The sequence below is a fragment of the Rhodnius prolixus genome, unplaced genomic scaffold (assembly GCF_049639745.1).
Source record: "Rhodnius prolixus isolate KJV_2025 unplaced genomic scaffold, Rpr scaffold_4, whole genome shotgun sequence".
NCBI lineage: Eukaryota > Metazoa > Arthropoda > Insecta > Hemiptera > Reduviidae > Rhodnius > Rhodnius prolixus.
In genome coordinates this window covers 18,104,319-18,124,691 of record NW_027411614.1, presented here as the reverse complement: position 1 = coordinate 18,124,691, position 20,373 = coordinate 18,104,319, and the positions used below count along the sequence as shown (strand labels likewise).

At 34.5% G+C, this 20,373-nt stretch overlaps 1 protein-coding gene across 6 annotated transcripts in view; it reads left to right on the top strand.

The window, feature by feature from the left end:
• LOC141456070 (irregular chiasm C-roughest protein-like) overlaps positions 1-20,373 on the top strand; it is a 921,342-nt gene that overhangs the window by 574,658 nt on the left and 326,311 nt on the right. The window contains exon 1 of one of the 6 annotated variants that reach the window (XM_074131683.1): positions 19,685-19,884. The exons of the other annotated variants lie outside the window; for them this stretch is intronic. The gene's annotated coding sequence lies outside the window, so the exon portion shown is untranslated. Of the gene's footprint in view, positions 1-19,684; positions 19,885-20,373 lie in introns of those variants that run through there. 6 annotated transcript variants of the gene reach the window in all.

Sequence of the window (20,373 nt, the reverse complement as noted above, 5' to 3'; positions counted from 1 at the left end):
AAAAGCATTTAGAATTCCAAATAATCATTTACTTATTGGAATTAAATTTGCAACATTGAATTATGAAATAATCTCTATGATTGCTAAGTTCAGTTCATATGAGCTCAAGTCCTGGAAAGCAGTGAAAAGCTTATGCCCAAACTATGTGAAAATGGAGATCCTGAAGTTAGCATAGGAACAGATTATTCCAGAACAGGTAGGTTCAGGAAACCTCTTCAGAGGATTAGGTTTTATTTAACCCGGAATGTCTCTGTTCTGTAGACTTTACCTGATGAAGGATAGAAGGGGCTTCTCATATCCTGCTTGATTTGTGCGCTCTTTGCGGCCAGATAAGGATCATTTTGCAATGAAATCCTGGTCCTTGTAAGGAGGAGGATATTCATCTATTAGTAGGCCATCTAAGGATCAGTATTATAAGCCTTTCTGTCCCCGAGCGTCAATAATAAAGCCGGAAAGCTCTTCCAATAATAAAACGTCCATGAATTCAAGTTTCTGGAGAATAGTTTCAAGTAAAACTTTTAGATCTTTATATCTGACGAGTGTTCAACTAAAAAGTAATTCTACGCAACTAATTGCAGACTAAAAAGGCAGTTCAGTAACTATAGCTGACTGTTTTTTGACCATACTGACGGTACGAATCTTTTCAAATAAACCATAACGAAATAACAAACTTTAACTTAGTCTGAGATATCCATTCTGCGAATTTATCTTGGGATCTAATTCCATTTTCATCCATTTTTCTGAGTTTCGATGACTAAAACATCTCTTCATCCATTTCACCATACTTCTTACTCATTACAGATTAATAATCTTTTTAAAAATTGATTGCTCGTTTTACCCACGCTTCAGTCCGGGAAATTCAATTTATTTGCCCACATTTCTGGCCAGTTCTGCTCTAACAAGAACCACTAGAAAGACTTACTTCCTTCTCTCTTCTCACTCAGTCAATACTCCCTGACCCCTCGATTTCTTCTGTTACTTGATATCTAGATTAAATATTTCCAAGCCATCTGAACGAAAATGTTTGTTAAAATACCGGAACTTTTTTTTTCAAAAAAAAACTTACAATATTGCACTAGTTCCTCATTTAAAATATGTAAGTAAGGTACGTAGCTAAATTTTTATTAATTCAAATTGAAGTGTCTCAAATAAAGTAAATAAACTACTAAATATTAGCAATGTTACTGCGATCTATTTGTTCATACTGCATCGAAGTATGGGGATCAACTAAGCGTTCCAGCTCACTACGCCTTCAGACATTATACAGTCAAAAATATGTACTTCGAAAACTTCTTAACGCTCCGTTCTATGTATCTAACCTCACTATTCATAATGACCTCAAAATCTCTTTCATTACCAGATCTTGCTAACACTCGTTTTCTCAAATTTCATACTTCTACAGCAGCTCATCCTAACCCTCTCATAGAACACCTATCTTCCTCCACATTACCAGGTAATCCTCTAAGGAGATTGAAGAGAAGATGGCCTCGTGATCTACTCTTATCGTGAGAGCAGTATAGCAAAGCAAGCACGTTACTGGAGTGACACCACTGGGTGCCTTCTCCACTCGTGATTTTCACGTATTTTTTTTTATTAGGTACCACATTTGCTTGTTGCAACGTCTTTGCAGTTGTAAATTCCAATAAAAGATTTAAATATATATATATATATATTATATTAACATTTAAAAATTCATTGAATTATATATAGTGTTCTTAATTTACACTATATTACAGGTTAGGTTTCTTTAGAGTTTATTTCTTTGTTAATATTAATAAAAACTCGATTTTTGTTTGTGTTTGTAAAGAAATAAATGAAACGAATAGAAGTGACTAGATTTGTGTGAAATATAATGTAGCACTCCAAGCTATGTGTGTGCAAAAACTTTGTCTACTTTCCGCTTGGATTTTAATATCAGTGCAGAAATTAAGTTAAGAACATTGAGAAAACTACCTTACGACACGACCCTAAGAGAACAATTTGTATACAGGTGTTATTGAATTACATTTATTTATTCCTATTTTTGCTGTAATATTTGTAAATGTGAAAGATCTTCAAAGTAAGCATAAACAAGAACAAATCCTTCAATATTGGAAGCCTCATTTTGATTGTAAAAAAAAAAAACTTTTAGTTGTCTATTTCTCGCTTTTTCTAATTTTCTATTTTTAGCTTTACTTTCTTGGCAGCACATAAAAAGTGCCCGTTGGCTGTAAATGTTGCCGGCCAGGTCGCACTCAGCCAATATGTGGAGAGCTTGGAGGCGGCAGTAGGTCTGTGTTACACGAAGCTACTCCCACTGCTTGCTAGGTTGTTATTTGCTGCTGTGAAGAGTGGACGCGGCAGGGTGTATTGCTTTATCAGAGGAGGCTCTGTGATCCCTTTCTGCCACCAGCGAGAAAATCTTCTCCTTTATCCTCTATCCTTCCCTTCCTCCTCTCTATTACTCTTATTTGGTCCCTTATCACTCGTACTACCTCTTCGCTCCCTTTACATTCTTCAGTGTACAACCTTATCTTACTAACAGAACCAAGCTAGTCTGTTTGTAAACACTGCTGCCCACTTCACCATCTCGTTCCTTTACTCAGCATCAACTAGTTAGTGTGCACATCCTCCGTTGGGTAGTGTAAGTCAAGCGACACTTTATTAGGTTAACTCTCCCTAGCGCCTTCCTATAGCATGGCCAGACCTAATTTAATAGCCTTTGCCTCTAAATAAGGTTAAAGCTTTAGGTCCAGCGCCTCTCTCTTCCGTTTTGCTTCACTAAAACAGAGGTCAGACCAAATGTTTGGAAAATGTTTTACTCGCTTAGGTATTTCATAAATTATTTCTTCTATGAAGAACATTCTTACGCATCAATAAAGTTTTTATCTTTCCTTCATAAAACCCTTTATTTCTATTTTATTTAAATTATATATTATACTTTCTTAAGCGAACCTGGACAGTTTTTTCAGCATCTCCAGGTCGAATTTAGAAGTTTCCTTACAGCAATTTGACATGAATAGTTGGATATACACTACCCTGAAAGTGAGAAGCCATTAAAACCTGAGCTTTGTGTCTTTAATTTGATAATTCAGAAAATGGCCGCAGATTATTTATCTTCTTCTTAATATAGAACCTAGTCTAACAAGTGCGAAGTATGAGGAACCTCTTTTGGAATATCCCTTCTCCTCCTGCAACCTAACAATCCTTGCTTTTTATTGCAACGACTGCTCATGAAAGTCTAAGTAATCGTTTACCGGGAAAAATTGGATTAAAGGTACCTCTAGGGGAAGGAAGGAATGTAGTCTTTACTCTAATGTACCATTTCAGTATAATTGGTCTGGTGTCCTTTATGTTATTAAAGTTTATAATGAATTGGGCTTACTTTTCAATTGCTTAAAAGAAGTATCAATTGTTTAAATTCCCTTTAATGTACGAATTGAAAATTAAGGACATTTCTTTCAATGCATTTAAATAAGAAAAATATGTATCTAAAATGCTTAAATTTTTAAAAATTGGCCGATGAAGCGCCACTTCAGAATAGATAGCTCATTTCTTCTTATTTTTGTTATTATTATGTTTTTTATGCAATTTCTTTCGAATATAGTTCCAATATTTTGTTCAAACTTTTTATCCAACATTAGGTCGATGTACATCTACCACTTTTAGTGCTTTTTTCCGTTTATAACGATATTCCATCGCCTGTACAATATTCAATTGTATGTACTGGCGAAAATCCGTGCTGGAAGAATGCAACTCCTCCGGAAATATGATTGTAGTCCCAGAAGGCTGTTCAAATTTCTATAATTGTCTAATCCTGGAACATAAAAAGATTTGATTTGCCTTTTCTATATTTCGAGCTTTTGAATATATTCTATTTTAATTACAATTAATGTTGGGTAATATGAACAATCACTTTGATTTTAACTTTCTTTCAGAGAACAGAAACTTCAATGACTCTCTCGGAGAAACGTTACATTGCGCATCCTAAAACAGTATCATTTAAGTATTGCGAAGGTGGGATAGTATTGGAGACTGCTATTTTTGCAATCAAATTCTGGGCTGCTCAAATTGTAACTACTTTTCTAATTTTAAAGAAAATTAAAATATGCAATCAAGGTTTAGGGAAACCCTTGAATGCTCACATGAAGATATCTGTTTCATTTTGTTCCGTATTGGCGATGTTTATAGTCGATGGATTTAACATCTGTGATATTACCTTATATTTATTGATAAGATCATTTTTAAGTTCTAATATCTTCTAATTTGCCTTCTATTTAGTATTTCCTCTTAATATTTGGTTTATTCTTCCGTTGTTACGATCTACATCATCATGGTTAGGATCTATATTAGTATTCTGCTATATATTATTACAAATTCATTTCTAAAATCTTTTCAGTTTTAATTAGCTGTAAGATTTTTAGGTACTAAATTGAAGAGATGATGTTAAAATCTGAGCCATTTGGCAAAAATTTTGACTGTAATTCATGACGTATGAGCGCACTGTATCGTGGGGGAAATTGTATTCTAATTTGGTATATTCACTAATTTCATTTTACTAAATTGTATGGGCACTTTATGAATATTTGTATTTGTCATAATGTTAACGATTTGACGCTAATGAACAAAATGTTGTGTTTTTTTTAACCTTTCAGAAATGCATATTACAATTACGTATTTCACAATTTTACCCTCCATGTTATGTTCTTTAAAAAGCGAGTTATGGCGTAGTTATTTTCATGAACTGTTTTATTCTATACATAAATGTTTTATAGAAAAGGAAAATATGTATCTAAGCTTAAATCAGACGTATGAATGTGAAATTAATTAAAATGAATGGAAAACACTGGCAGAAAATATGGAAAGTCTGTATGGTAGCCATCGTTCCAGTTAAGCTCGCGAGCCTCTGTAATGCAAATTGAAATTAAACAGAACTTATAACTGAGTAACTGGCTTTTTGGCATCTCTCGTTCCTTTCGTTTAAAATCTCTCAACCCCCTTGCTGAATAACGTTTGTTCCCAACTGAATGTTGTTCTCGTTACAAATTCATACCTTCGAGTTTACCCCACCCTCATACAAAACGGGCTGCTGTCTTTCTCTTTGTACCTTATTTAAATTTACATATGAAAAGCACCTGAGGGAATTTATTTGTTACTTTTCATAGGCTTCTGTTTAAGGATGTTCGCCAATATTTCAGAAACTTTGTTATTAGTTAGTTAGCTCTTATGTAGCAGTGGCTTGATTTTCAATTGTGTCCGTACTTTACTATGTTTTATTTCATTTATTATAAAAATAGGAAAACAATTTGTTAGTAACTGGTTAGTAGTAAGTAGGCAGTAAAGAGATGTGCTTGAAGTTAATTGTAGTTGCTACGACCTATGTCAAAACATTATATTACTAGCTAGATTTATCAAACTGGGTAGAAACGGTAAAATGATTTCTTGGACTAGCTGTCGACAGCTCAATCTATCCTTAGAGCAGCGTAATCAAGATTGCTAGGTCAGTTATTTTAACGCTGAGGCACTGCCATCAAAAGAGGCCTATTCTGTCAAATGAAGCCAAGTTCAGATCTTAGTTTTCACTACTAAGCCTTTTAGCTAAAAAGTTTTAAGAACGTATTCTTAGGAAGGAACGTATTCCGTAGGAAGCTTTGATTTTATAGGTAATTCAACAACTAAGCGGATTTCTGGTTAAGAATATTTTCTTTTGAGGGGTTTCCTGAACTGAGACTTTATAGTACTCAGCAATGAAGTAACTCTCCTAGGCAATCCAGAGAAATTCGAGGAGCAGAAGTGGGAGCCGCAACAAGGGACTACTACTTCCTGAAGCCAACTTAACCCTCTCTCTATTGCCGACCTTAAATGCTCTGAAGAAAGCTCCCCTCAGATGATTATAGGCAGGATGTATTTTCTAACTACCCAGGCTCTCCAAGAAGCATGAGAAAAAAGAAAACCATGCTCTTCTGAGAAGTCCTAGGAATAGGAGAGCTACAGTCAGAGTCACCAGGCCTTGGGACAGAATATGCTCCCCTTTCGACCCTATGTCATCGTTTCTCACAAATCCTCACATATTTCAGAACCGGTCTAAAATTAAAAGTAACCCAAGGAGAGTATATTGTACACCCCAGCATCCCTGGCAATCTTCCAGGCTCTCTGGGAAGAAAGCAGTCCGATTGGGATAACTATTTCCTAAGCGCCAGACACTTGCCTTAATGCGCCCAGGGAGGACTTATCCCGCCAAAACAAATGGTGATCATCCAGCCTCTTTGGGGGATGGCCACTCTCTAATGCCTTCTTCCAACAGTGGTTATATCTTCTTCCACCTATCGCCATTACGAAATCTTAAGCGGACCTCTCTCTAGCCCGCTCAATCACGAAAGGCTACTTTTCCCGAGGATAGGGTCCTTTACCTACAAAGTCACCTTTCCATCCACTTTTGCACTTTGCATTTGGCATGAGAATTGTTTTGAAGAAAAGTGGGCCGCAGTCCAGGATATCTTACTCCTTAAGGCAGTATGCTTCCCTTTTTTAGTTATTATAATTTTATTAATTTAAGATTATGCAGTTTTTCCAACGACTCCAAGACGAGGTTGCGAGAGGCAGATGCTGTTAGGCTCTTCCCCTTTCAACTGAACTTGGTTTTTTAGGGTGTTCTAAGCACATCATGCTTCCTACAAAATTTAGATTTGTTCTTACAAGAATTTTATTTGATGACATCATTTCAATATTAGGTAATAAAATTGGATAATATTAAACCAGTTAAATTTATTTAAAAAGTTTTAATCAGCATTTTCAATGAAGGTTGTCATCGAATTGCGACCAAAGAGAAGTCAACTGCAGAGAAGTTGCAATAGTTAAAGAGACTTTTAGCAAATTATGGGATTAGTTATTGCCACGCCCATTTATATCACGTATTCTGTAGACAGATATCTAGTGGTCTGTAAAAGTGTAGGTGGATGTAGGTGTTCTACTACCAAAGTAACTCGAGTTAATCCCTGATTATGTGTAGTTCAAGTGGATGTACACATTATATGCACTGGGAATGATACACTGTCTACACCCTAGCTCAGGCAACTTTTTTTTTTACAACGGGCCAGATACAAATTTAAAAATGTTTCACAATTTGGTGAGAACAGAATAAAATATAATACACAGTAATAACATTGACTGATAAAGGGAGACATTGCAGAAATTCAATTCAATTTTAGACAAAATTTATTCTTTAGATTTTTAGATAAAAATTATTTTTATGTAGAAAAAGATTACGTTATTATATTTTCAATGAGATGTTTGGCATTGATTTTTAGCAACTAATTCGTCTATATTTGGTGATATATGTTAAAGTATGGATAGATATGTTAAAAAGTTACAAATTACTGTAATTTTACTAATTTTTTTTATTTTACCATAATTTTTTATGGAACTCGTAATGGACCGCACAAGAAAGTGTGGCGGCCGCATCTCTCCTGGCTAGATTATATAAGACATCTTTAGAAGTGGTATCGTAATGGGAAATAAACAAAATATTTGCCTACGCTTGCCATTAGTTTGCATTTAGTTTCCGATTTACGTACGTATTGTTTATTTAAACTATTTTTTTATTTAATTTATGGCGTTTTATTGGCGCCTGAAGCCTTTTTCACTGCACTAGTTACCCCCAGCAGACTGTTATTTACAATGGTCATTATTTCGGCTGTAATATTTTTAAGAAAAAACAGGTGTGATCTCTGACGCGACATTCGCTAACTTCTAGTCTTCAAGATTTTAACTTAAACATTATCTTCGCATTCCAAGTATTTGAGTTGTACACTTAATCATCACCAACATGGTATAATTTGTAAAACCGTACATTATACTGAAATGTAACCTTACAGGAAGCCTACTCCAGCCTATCCACAGGTTCTGCCTTAAAACGAACTTTTCTTGAAAAATGTTAAATGCATGTAAACTACTTCTGTTCTATCGAATATTATTTATAAAAGACTGCTCCCGCATGTCGAAAGGGAGATAGGAAATTATCAGTGTGGTTTCAGGAGTAACAAATCAACGTCAGATCAGCTATTCTCCTTGCGTATGATCTTGGAAAAAAGTAGGGAATTTAATATCACCACCCACCACATCTTTGTCGATTACAAGTCGGCCTATGATAGCGTTCTGCGGAAGGAGCTTTATGAGGCTTTATTAGAGATGTCTGTACCCCCAAAACTTGTTCGACTGATTCGGATGACTATGGATGGCTCTAACTGTGCTGTTCGAATAAAAGGTACCCTCTCCAGAGACTTTGAATGTGGGAGAGGATTAAGACTGTCGTGCTTACTGTTCAATATGGCGCTAGAAAAGGCCCTACGAGATTCTGGAACCCAATTGAAAGGAACGATCTTCGATAAAACCATTCAGATCTTGGCATACGCCGATGACGTTGACATAATCGGGAGATCTCTCGAGAGGGCGAAAGAAGTATTTCTGTGTTTAGATGAAGCTGCGAAGAAATTAGGCCTAGTTGTCAACGAAGCCAAGACCAAGTATATGCGTACTGGTGGAGATGGTACAGGCGGTGGTGGCACCGATATAGCGGTGGGTACCTATAAATTCGAGAGGGTTGACCACATTAAGTACCTCGGATCCGTAGTTACCCAAGGTAATGAAATATCAGCAGAGGTCCAAAGTAGAACAATAAGCGCGAACCGATGCTACTTTGGACTCGCCAAGCAGATGAAAAGCAAGCTGATATCTAGGGAGACTAAGATCATCCTCTACAAGTCACTAATTCGCCCAGTTTTAACTTATGGTTGGGAAACGTGGGCTTTTTCTAAAACAGATGAAAAAGACCTCCTGATTTTCGAGAGGAAGATTTTAAGAAGAATATTTGGACCAATACGGGATGGCCCGACTTGGCGAAAACGCACTAATTCGAAAATCTACTCACTCTACAAAGAACCGAACATAAGTAAAATGATAAGGATAGGCAGACTAAGATGGGCAGGACACGTGGCTAGAATGGGTGATGATGACGTGCCGAGGAGGCTTATGGAAATGGTGCTACACGGCGGTAGGAAGAGAGGCAGGCCAAAGTTACGTTGGCTGGACGGAGTGAAGGAGGATGCCCTGGCGTTGTTGGGCGTACGTAACTGGAAAGTGGCTGCCCAAAATAGGGAAAACTGGCGGAAGCATTTGACGGAGGCCAAGGTTCGCTAGAAGGACCGTCGCGCCGAATAAGAAGAAGAAGAAACTACTTCGTCTTTTCTTCATACTCAATAAATTTAAAACCTATAAAACTTAGAAATTGGTATATTTTACCAGTTAAGCGTGGAATTTAGTTTTTAAAAAAAAAAAAACAAGTATGCGGAATTAAAATCAGACAATGACGTCGTATACACGTCGAACGCAGGGCAAAACAACAAAAGTTTACTACATCATAATAGTCACTACTAGCACTTTTTCTGCAATCTCTGGGGGCCTGAGATTACAAAGCATTCTGTGCTCTTTCAAAATCTTGCACCGCTTCACGTATGCATTGCCTAGAGACGCAAGAGCTTTTACAACGTAGAAGTTTGAATTCTGTGCAAAATTAAATCATGCTCGTACTGAGGTCTGAACCTCTATCTAAGGTAAAAACGGCATTGCACAAGGGTTGAGTGCTTTTAATTGTGTGCCTAATTCCCAATCTCTAATGCGGAGACCAAACATGTACCAACCACTTATCATCTGGCTGACTCCCACCACACCCCTCCGTATAAAATACTTGGCAGTTCTATTAGTAAGATAAAGGAAACATTCCACCAAATAATATTCTTATTGTATTTTATTAAAATTTCGAGTTTTTATAGTTAGTGGCAATTTTATATTTTTCACGAGTATACACGTTGAACGCCCCATAACAGAGATTTGGTTTGATGTGTATACACGTCAAACGCGCTTAACTGGTTAAAGTGGTGCTTACGGTTGAACTGACCAAAATCTTATTAGGGCATCCTCTGTTGGCACCTAAACGAAATTTTAGATTAAAACTTTTTTCGATTTTTACTATGTTTACATACAACGGACACAGAACAAATTGTAACTTTTTCGGACTAGGGAAACCACAACACACTTGAAGTACACTCTTCATTACACTCTTGAAGCGACACTGTTCGTCGATCATTTCAACTATCGGAGAAAATCGAATGTCTTTGACCATAAATCATCATTTCTTTATGTTTAACGTACTCGTACAAAAGGTTGTGTATATGTTGAAGTTTTAACTCAAAAGCTATTGTGAGTATTTGTTGCTAGGCAACTAGGTCTCCATAATAGATTCTCTTACTCAGTGAAGAGAAAGTTAGAACTCTAAGAGAGGGCAGGACTTAATGCCGGGATCGACGTTTGAGTGTCCATTACACTAAACACATAGATAATCTCTACCCAATTAATGCTTCTCAATATTAGAAATTAATAAAAGATAATAGGAGACAAAATTCTCGGTCAAAATTTATCCTTAACTTAATTATGTGAAAAAACAAATTCTAATTTAGAAACTATTTTTACAAAAAAATGCTAGAAGAATGATCATTTCATTTTAAATGGCAGCACCAGCCCGGGTCAATGGCTGAAGTTGATCTCTATCTCCTGTCCATCCTCCACTCCAGCGGACTTTAAGTATAAGTAATTTCCGCTAAAACTTGATCATACTAGTTTTCAACTATTATTATTTTTAATTTGTAATTCTATTGACCTGAGAGCAAATGAACTCTTTCTTTAAAATCTTTCTTTACGCAAAGTTATTTGAATTACTTTTCTTTTCATTTTTCTTCTAGGTTTAATTTTTAAAAAAGTTTCGGCTAGTTCAACATAGAATTATATAAATAAATAATTGTTATGCATAGTCAAATTTATACGTATAATGTAATCTACTTTTTCCAGCTTAGTGCGATATCAAATTTATTCGAACAGTATTCAGTAGAAACACCTATTTTACGATGCCCTGATTTTGATAATATTTATTATTTAATTCGTTATTTATTTAACAAATAATTAAAAATAGTTATTTATTTAACAAGTGTGGAAAGTAGTACTTTTCCTCACGCGAGGCAGGGTTTGCACGCACGAGCGAGCGAAGCGATGCGAGTGCAAGTGCAAATTGCCGAGTGTGAGAAAAATACTTTACACTAGAGTTAAATATTATATTTTTTCTGCAACCATTTATTAACTAATAAAATTAAAAATTTCATTTTTACAGTCTACAAAAAGTAATTTATTTATTATAAACATTTATTGTTATATTACAATTATTTACATTACTTACGTATTTACATTACTTTTCTGCTGTTTCTTTTATTGATGGAGGAGTGTTTTCTAAACAGGCATCACTAGAATCCATTTTAAATTTCTATAAGGTAACACTATAACCTTTTTAACTGTTATAATTAAAAATATCTAATTATTTATGAAAGTATTATTTTTATTTCTATATTCCTTTCAATTTTTATTTTAATATTCGTTTTTTAATTATTTAAATAAAATAAATTTAAGTAAGCTTATTAAAGTATTACAGAAAATATTTATGTTAATAACAAAACTTCTTATATCAAGGAAGCACAATAAAGTTTTTCCACTCACTTGTGCGAAAAGTAACACTAATGGGAATTTCCCCCCACTAGTGTGGGAAGTTGATTCCTGTTTAGAAAACACTTCTCCATCAATAAAAGAAACAGCAGAAAATGTAATAAGTAATGTAAATACGTGAGTAATGTAAATAATTGTAATATAACAATAAATGTTTATAATAAATAAATTACTTTTTGTAGACTGTAAAAATGAAATTTTTAATTTTTTTTAGTTAATAAATCTAATGCCTGCAGAAAAAATATAATATTTAACTCGAGTGTAAAGTATTTTCCTCACACTCGGCAATTTGCACTTGCACTCGCCTCGCTTCGCTCGCTCGTGCGTGCAAACCCTGCCTCGCGTGAGGAAAAGTACTACTTTCCACACTTGTTAAATAAATAACTATTTTTCTTACTCCGCGGAGTTGTTTACATTTTCTATTTGGAGTTTACATCAAATGTATCCATTTTGAATCGTACAAAAAAGTAACTCTTTTTTTAAATCGAGTTCCAAACTTTGGTAGTAGAATACCTACATCCACCTACACTTTTACAGACCACTAGATATCTGTCTACAGAATACTTGATACAAATGGCCGTGACAATAACTAATCCCATAATTTGCTAAAAGTCTCTGTAACTATTGCAGTTGATTTCTCTTTGGTCGCAATTCGATGACGACCTACATTAAAAATTCTCATTAAAACTTTTTAAATCAATTTAACTGGTTTAATATTATCCAATTTGATTTCCTAATATTGGAAAGATGTCATCAAATAAAATTTTTGAAAGAACAAATATAAATTTTGTAGGAAGCATGATGTCCTTAGAATATCCTTAACACTTTTAGATGGTGTAAAGAATTAAAAGTAAAGTAATGCCTGTTTTTTCAGGCAGGCTTTACGTCCAGCTACCAAATTAGGTGACGCGGTCGGCTAGAGGTCGTAGACGACTAGCAATCGTACTCTTACGATTAATTCTTTTATTAACCATTAAATAAAATCCAAGATCTAGACCGAAAATCAAACTAAGTACCACAATAAATTTTAGCTTTGCAGGTCTCGCCTCTGACCGCTCGACTCAATTGGCGGTGTATTTATAAATATACAGGGTGACCAGAGTTATATGCTCCACCCACTTTTTTTTAAAACGGCGGGAAATTTCGAAAAAATAAAAAACACGTATTTTATCATTTTTAGTCTAGTTTATTTTCAGTTACTGACCCATTTTTTTAAACCCCTGTATCTCGAGATGCACTTCTTATACGAATTGTATTTTCAAGCCAAAGTGATCTCGGAATACACACACACACACTCACAAATGGACGATTTTTTTCTAAAAACTACTTTTGCGAACTCAGGGGTGGCCTCGGGAAGAATATTTACGGTACAAAATCGAAAACATGAATTTGACTCTAGCGGTCAATGCTGTGGGAGTAAGCCAAAAAAAAGTGTTGTAACTAAATAAAATGGTTAAAATATAAAAATACGTGTTTTGTTCAATTTTATTGGTAAAAAGTTGATGTTCTAAAAAAATGTTTTAAAAATATGGAGGGCCCACTTACCCACATCAAACACATACTATATAGAAAATAAATGAATGAACCATATGTGGCTGTCTCTAATGCCTTCATTAATACCGGATGGCACTCGTACAGATGTGCTGCAACTCGCAGCGCACAAAAACTCTGGGAACCCCAAACTGACGCATCTACCCATTCCAGCTCTTCGTCAGTTCAACTCTTCTGTTTTTGTGCGCCTTAATTATTGTATGTAAATGCCTAGACTTTTTGGATGTATATTGTATTCACAGGGAAGTATAAAAGATATGCTTCTGAAAATGGTGATAAATTTGCTAGTAACTGTTTTTACATAATAGCAATAATTATAATAATACACTTGCGGCCTCCTTATAGCTAATCTTTTCCGTTTATATAATAATCTTCTCTCTATCGCAATGTCGGCAGTCGGTGCTGATTTAATTCGAATGGCTTATCCGAACAAAAGTCAAAGATATTTGACTTATTAATTATTTTCTGAACTATTCGGTCGTTTCTTGGTAATCGACCAACTCTGCCGAACAATTATAGCAATAACCAACCGATGTAGCAATATTTAGTGATCCACAATTATTGGTTAGTCCCAATATATTTTAATAGTCCACTTCTAAAGTAATTTCTAGGATGAATAGCAACAATACGGAAGCATAGGGACACGATAGTTAGATCATTTAAGACATGGTAATCTTAGTGCTTACTAAGGCCATGCCATGTATGAACAGATTTTTCACCAAGTGGAAAATTAACCCCTTAAAGACAGAGGCTATCCTTTTCACTAAGCTCAGGCCGATCTTGTATCGACATGTCCACTTCGGGGGACGGATTGTGCCGTGGGCTGCCACTATCAGGTATCATGGGGGTATTACTGGATCGTGGGCTGACTTTTAACCCCTCACATAGAGGATAGAGTCACTAAAGGCAAGGCAGCCATTCGGGTGTTATTCCCGCTGTCCTGCAGGGACTCTAAAACTATCCCCAGAGAATAAACTCCTGCTGTACAAGGTAGTGGTTAGGCCTATGCTGCTTTATGTTTGTCCCTCCTGGAGTTAGACATGTCGATCCAATATCGCCTCGCTGCAGATCATGCAAAATAAATTCCTCAGACTTTTCACAACTTCCCCCTGCTATACCCGTATTACAGACTTACAAACCAACACTTATATGGACTATGTAGAACACTACATCAAGTATTTCGCTGCTGGTTTCTTCAGTAAATGTGAATCAAGTCACAACCACCTATGCAGACAAATAGGGGACTATAGCATGGACATGGTGCCCAGGCACAGGAGTGTTAAGGACTCCCTGAATTGAAATTATTCTTATTAGCTGAGGGTTTTTTCATTTGTTTTCTCCCCTTATTATATACTTTCATTTGTTTGTACAATTTCTGAAATTTATGGAGGTTAAAGTATTTATTTTACTGGCACACCAATGTTTATATTGGTATATATTTTCACTTGATAAGTAATATACGAGTATATATCGGAGGCACATGACCTGACTGCAGCTCCATTCATATGCCTAAATGGTATTGGAGTATTTTGGTCCCATCATTGTGACGATTCAGGTAGTCTGAACCAGTTGGTAAATCGTAGCCCAACATGATGTGCTGGCTAGACTTATAATCTTCTTGCATAAGCGACAGTTGTCTGCCACTTCTGATTCATTCACACTGCTTATTTATTGGCTCTTGTCCCTATAATCTGATCCCTGGTATGGCCAGCACAAATTCTTCTATTTCGGCATAAATATTAGAGTATTCCCCAATGTGAGCTACTCTACAGACAAGTTCTGGATCCAACCCAAAGATAATGAGGATGGCTGTTGTACCTCCAAACAAACGAACCACAAAAAAAAAAGGGTAAGATAGCGAGTTTAAGCACATGTGTAAGAGATGATAATATATCATGGGGATAGCGTGGGTTCTTCCAAGAGTTAAGTTATATTTTGGAGCAAGTCCTTCCTAGCTAATTGGCCAGCTGGTAAAAGGTAGAAAAGCCAATTGTATCTGTTAGTGTGGCTTAATGTCGTCTAGAAGCGCCGCAAGGCGTCATACCCTACGTCTCATTTATATTAGACCGTCGCACATTTTCGCTATTCTATTCTTAGTGTCACAGCGCTACTTGGACTTCACCACTAAAATCCTTGCCTACAGCCATCTTTCCTTTAAATCCTTACGGCCACATTTTATACATTCCCTAATTTAATTAGCTATAACATTAACTTTTCACAGTACATCATTACTTTAATAAATAATACTCATAACTTTAATAATACTTATATTTGTTTCAAATCTGCCACTTTGGTAAATTCCAAAATTAAAGAGCTTTAAATTTAAATAATGATTCCTGTTAATGGAGATTATAGAGATGAATATAGTGTGGACATTTACTCGGCTTATTTCACAAATACCATACATTATTCTGTAATTTAACCTTTTAGGGAAGCCAGTAAGTTTGCAGGTGCCTACTGTATCTTTAGATACTGCCAGTTGTGCGGAACCTTAGTACTTAATTTGGCTTCACAACTTTCCTCACAATCAATTGCCTCACTTTCCAAAATCACTTCACCATTTTAACTTTTTTTTTAAATGTAAATTAACAACAAAGTACGCTGATCAAGAGTATCTTATCTTTAGATTTTACCAGCTCTTCTTCTTGCGGGTACAGATTTCTAATTGTAAAATAAAGTCGCGCCATGTTGACCTGATTATTTGAAGAGACTCTTGATATGTGCAGAAAATTTCCTAAGGATCTGTAGATTAATGCGGTATTTGTATTTAATCATCAGACAAATTTGGATAGATTTTAAAATGATAAATAATTTCTTTTCTAAACAACCAACAATTTTATAAGAACTCGATATACTGCAAAATAAATTATGGTGATTGATTCAAATAAAAGTGATGGTCCTAAGTACGCACATAATAAATTAGTGAAAACCATCCCCTCAATGGGAACATAGCTTAACTTTTAATCGTCTCTGCTACGTAGGATTTGAGGCGAAATGTCAGCTAGAAAGCTATTTATGAAGGTAATCGAAAAGTTGCGCACAGTTATAGTGTCAGAAAAGATATGAAATTCGAGCAGAATGTCTAAGATCAGTGTGCAAGGAGTGTTAATAAGGCAAAAGTCAGGACTAAAAGACAATGATGACCAGACCTCTATTGCCGGACATCAGTTCATTACGACAAGACGAACGTTTGTCGTATGGCTAACATTTAAGCCGATTCAAATACTTATTAGAAATTTAGTTTATTCTAGTTTTAACTTTATTTTATATTAAAGCTCTCGTTTGTTAAATTCATGTTACTAATAGCCATTGAACTCTTAAACAGTAATTCTAACTTTTATTGTAATTAGCCCTTTAGCCGTCCCTAATCAAATATAAATTATTCTCTTGTACCTATTAAATACCTAGCTACCCTTATTCTAATTCTAACTGGCTGTTAATATCGTCTGCCCTATCCGCAGCAGATATCCCACAGTCTGTAGTCATTATAAGAGGATTAGATCTGATGAACCAGCCAGTCACTAACAAACTATCTTGTTAAATAAAATTAACAGAATTTAAAAAACTGAAAAAGGCATTTAGTAAATTATAACCACAAATACATGATGTGAAAGAGTAATAACTAATAATACATCAAACATTCAGATTTTCTTTTTTTAAAAAAAGCTTAAATTACTACCAGTTTATCTATTTTAAACCACTTACAGCTGAATGAACCTATTAGTTAAAATAGGCTGTTTGTGCAGTGCGCATGTTTATTTTGGAAATCCAAATGGCTTTAGCCAACAGGATTTTTACTCCCATTCCAGAGGTACTACATAAACTATAAGCTACCTCAGATATTAGTTGTAATATGATTGAATTTAAGTTCCCTTTTTTAAGTTCTTCAAAAATAAAAAGAAAAAAGAGAAACACGAATACACACTTCCGCTCTGATGGTGGCCAGTAAATTATTCTTTAATTTCTTTCTCTCTCCTGCTGCTCCTCTTTCTATTATTTAACCTAAAAACCTACCTTTGTATCGGAGGAAGAAAAGGCCAAAGTAGTGAGTTGAGGGGTAATTGAATTTCAATATAAGAGTACAAGGGCTAGGTTTTCATCCAATTTGTATCTACAGCGAACAGGTAGGCAATAAGTGTGGGCAAACGCAATAGTAGACACGAAATGGGCAGAAGTAATGGTGTGAAAACAGTGGCGTGACCACCGGCCCCCAAAGCCTGATAACCCCTTCCTGCTTTGTTTGTGAATACTCCTCAGTGCGAAAACTGTTACGGAAGGAAGTGCATGTACCTCTGCTGTAGTACATTTCTCTTTAATTTACAAGTTTCAATAGAGAAATTCCAAAAAAAAGAAAAGAAGATATTTTAATTAATGCTTTAAAAATAAATAAATAAGAAATGGGATTGAAAAAATAACTGCTATTTTAGTCTAGTAAGGTTTATTTTGCCGAGCTTTCGACCTAGGGACTAGGTCATCTTCAGGGCTAGTTTAGAAAGTATTACTATTACATTTCAGGGTTGGTGTGTCTTCTGTCTTGTCTGTTCATGGACTGAACAGTCCATTGAAACTATGAATCAGTCACCAAAAAGAATGAACAACAATAAATAAGAAATATTGATTATACAGTTACAGAGAAAAACCTTATGTGATCCCTTACATGATTTTTTTCTTATTACAATTCTTAAAGTTCTAACTAATATGTTCTTAAAACATCAAAATATTGTCATATTTTTACTATAATTATAGAATTGTCCAAAAGCACTGGGAAGCTTCCCCAAAAGTGCCCTAAAACAAATGAATTAACTACAAAAACATATCTGTATTTTCTATGTACAAAGTTTAAATAAGAGCCATGTAAAAATCTCAAAATTTAACAATCCATTAAGCAAAGAGATACCTCTGGTTCTGAGATTTACGATTTGGATTCAGAATTTTGAAAGCACATCCAAATCCCAAAAGTACCTTAACCCTATAGTGCATCGTGTTGCATATCTGCTACATAATCTTTAGCTTTGTGCCGGAGAACACTCTTGGATTTCATTTGAATTAAAATATGATGAATATAGGCCACAACATGTCTAGTGTCAGTTTATATAAGGTTTATGTCGGTTCTAGAAGGTAATAAGCTGTTATAAAGCCTGAAAGTGAAAAAAAAGTCAACACGACCGTAGATTGTGGTAAAGACCGCGCAGAAATTACCGTTCTTGGGCCTATTTTATTTAAAATTAACATTTTTAAAAATTTTACTGTGCTTGGGAGAGTTGGTATTTATCTATTATTACTTTTTAAATTCGATAACAATATTTGCTTAGACCAAAAATTGAAAATAATTTGTGTTGCTCATATGCAACATCATGTTATGAGATAATATGTCTTCTAACTTTGTACACAGATGTCTGATGATATCAATTCCGTAATTTTTCTTGAAGTTAGTACTATATTAGTACATCTTCTGTCCACAATTTATAGCATAGAACCGTAAGATAAAATTTGACGATTTGACGGGCAAAGCAATGAAGTTGATTGTCCGAAAATTGTGAAAGCCTACAATAAACATATGGGAGGGATGGATCTGGATAGCGCCAAATTGGCAGATATAAAATAAAAATGGAATACTAGGAGAAGGTGGTACACGCGTTTATTTTACCACTTGTTAGATGTAACCATAATTGACAGCTGGATAATATATTGCAGAGTTCAGCAATTGAACGTGAACGCCAATGTAAGTCGCGAGAAGAGTACAGAAAAGAACTGGGTGAGACCTTGTGTAAAATAGGCAGATCCATGGCGCCTAAAAGAGGAAGGCCATCTCCTTCACAGGACGATACTTTGAGGAGAAAAAAAAAAAATCTGGATCAGCGAGACAACCAGCTAGCGTCAGAAAAGATGGATTAGACCATTGGCCCTTATGGGATATGAAACGAAATATATGTAAATTAATTGGTTGCACGGGTTATTCTTATGTAAAGTGCAAGAAGTTCAATTAAAATCTTTGTTTCAACAAAGACAAAAACTGTTTTTATAATTATCATAACCAATTAAGTTTTTTCCCCGTAAATTTTACATTTTTTGATAATCCCATTCTCATTTTACCACAAAACCTAATTGACTAATATTTTTTCTTTGTTTTATATCAAAATAGAGTATTAAAAAAATAAATTTGAAAGAAATAAAAAAATCATGCATTAGAGGGTTAATTGAATTTTTCGAAAAAAATAATTTCAAGTAGAAGTTTTAGATTTAGATAGGTATATTTATTATTCACTGTACAAAGTATAACCTCGTAAAATTACTAATTATTTTTCAGAAAAAAATGTTAATGATTATTATTTTATTATTGATTATTCTTATTTTTATTACTTTTTTTCATTTATTTCCTTTCATAATCTATCAAAATAAAATGTAATTTATGAACATATATTTAGCGAATTAGGGGTTTTCTTTCATTTATAAACCAAAAAAAGGTTGGTCACTCTGCTTAGATAACCTTCCTTTACCAGCTGATATGCTTGGCCAGTTACCGGCGTCCATCTTTAACTCGTTAGTGGTGTCTCTCTATAAACCTTATTTGTTAAGTGGATACTAGTGAATGTTAAAGTGAAGTTCGGTTTTATAAATTGTGTTTAAGTTAAGTTTTACTTAGTGCGTGATATACAGTTTTAGTGCGAATAGTGTTGTTAATTATTTTAACTAGTGTCAAGTGGACTGGTGTTCTATTGTTGTGCTGATGAATTTTTATATTCTTTAAACAAGGTAAGACTTTATTATCAATTACTTATTTTATATTTTTATTATTGCATGAAAAATAGCATGTTGTCATTTAATTATTGCTTACAAATTGTAATTAGTGCTACGTCTAGACTATGCACAATGTTGGTTATTCATTAATTTTGATTACTACAAGACAAAAAAAAAACTTCTTAAACATTTCTTTTTAATCGTTTACAGTATCGAAATTAGCATTCATTGTTACCCTAAATAGTTATTTGTAATAGATTTTCAATTCTTTCTAATAATGCATTCAGTAAACTTTCCTTCTTAATCAACTAAAAGTTCAAAATTATTACCTTTCTTTGTTTGTCTAAATTGTTTTTTTGGAATGGTTCTTATTCCTATTTATTGTATTCTTTATTTTCTTTTTAGTGGACTAAATGTTCAAAGCTACTTTCTTTATTTCTGCAAATACTGATATTTTCCTATTTTTTGTTTATCTTTTTAAAATAAGGAAATTGTTTATTTAGC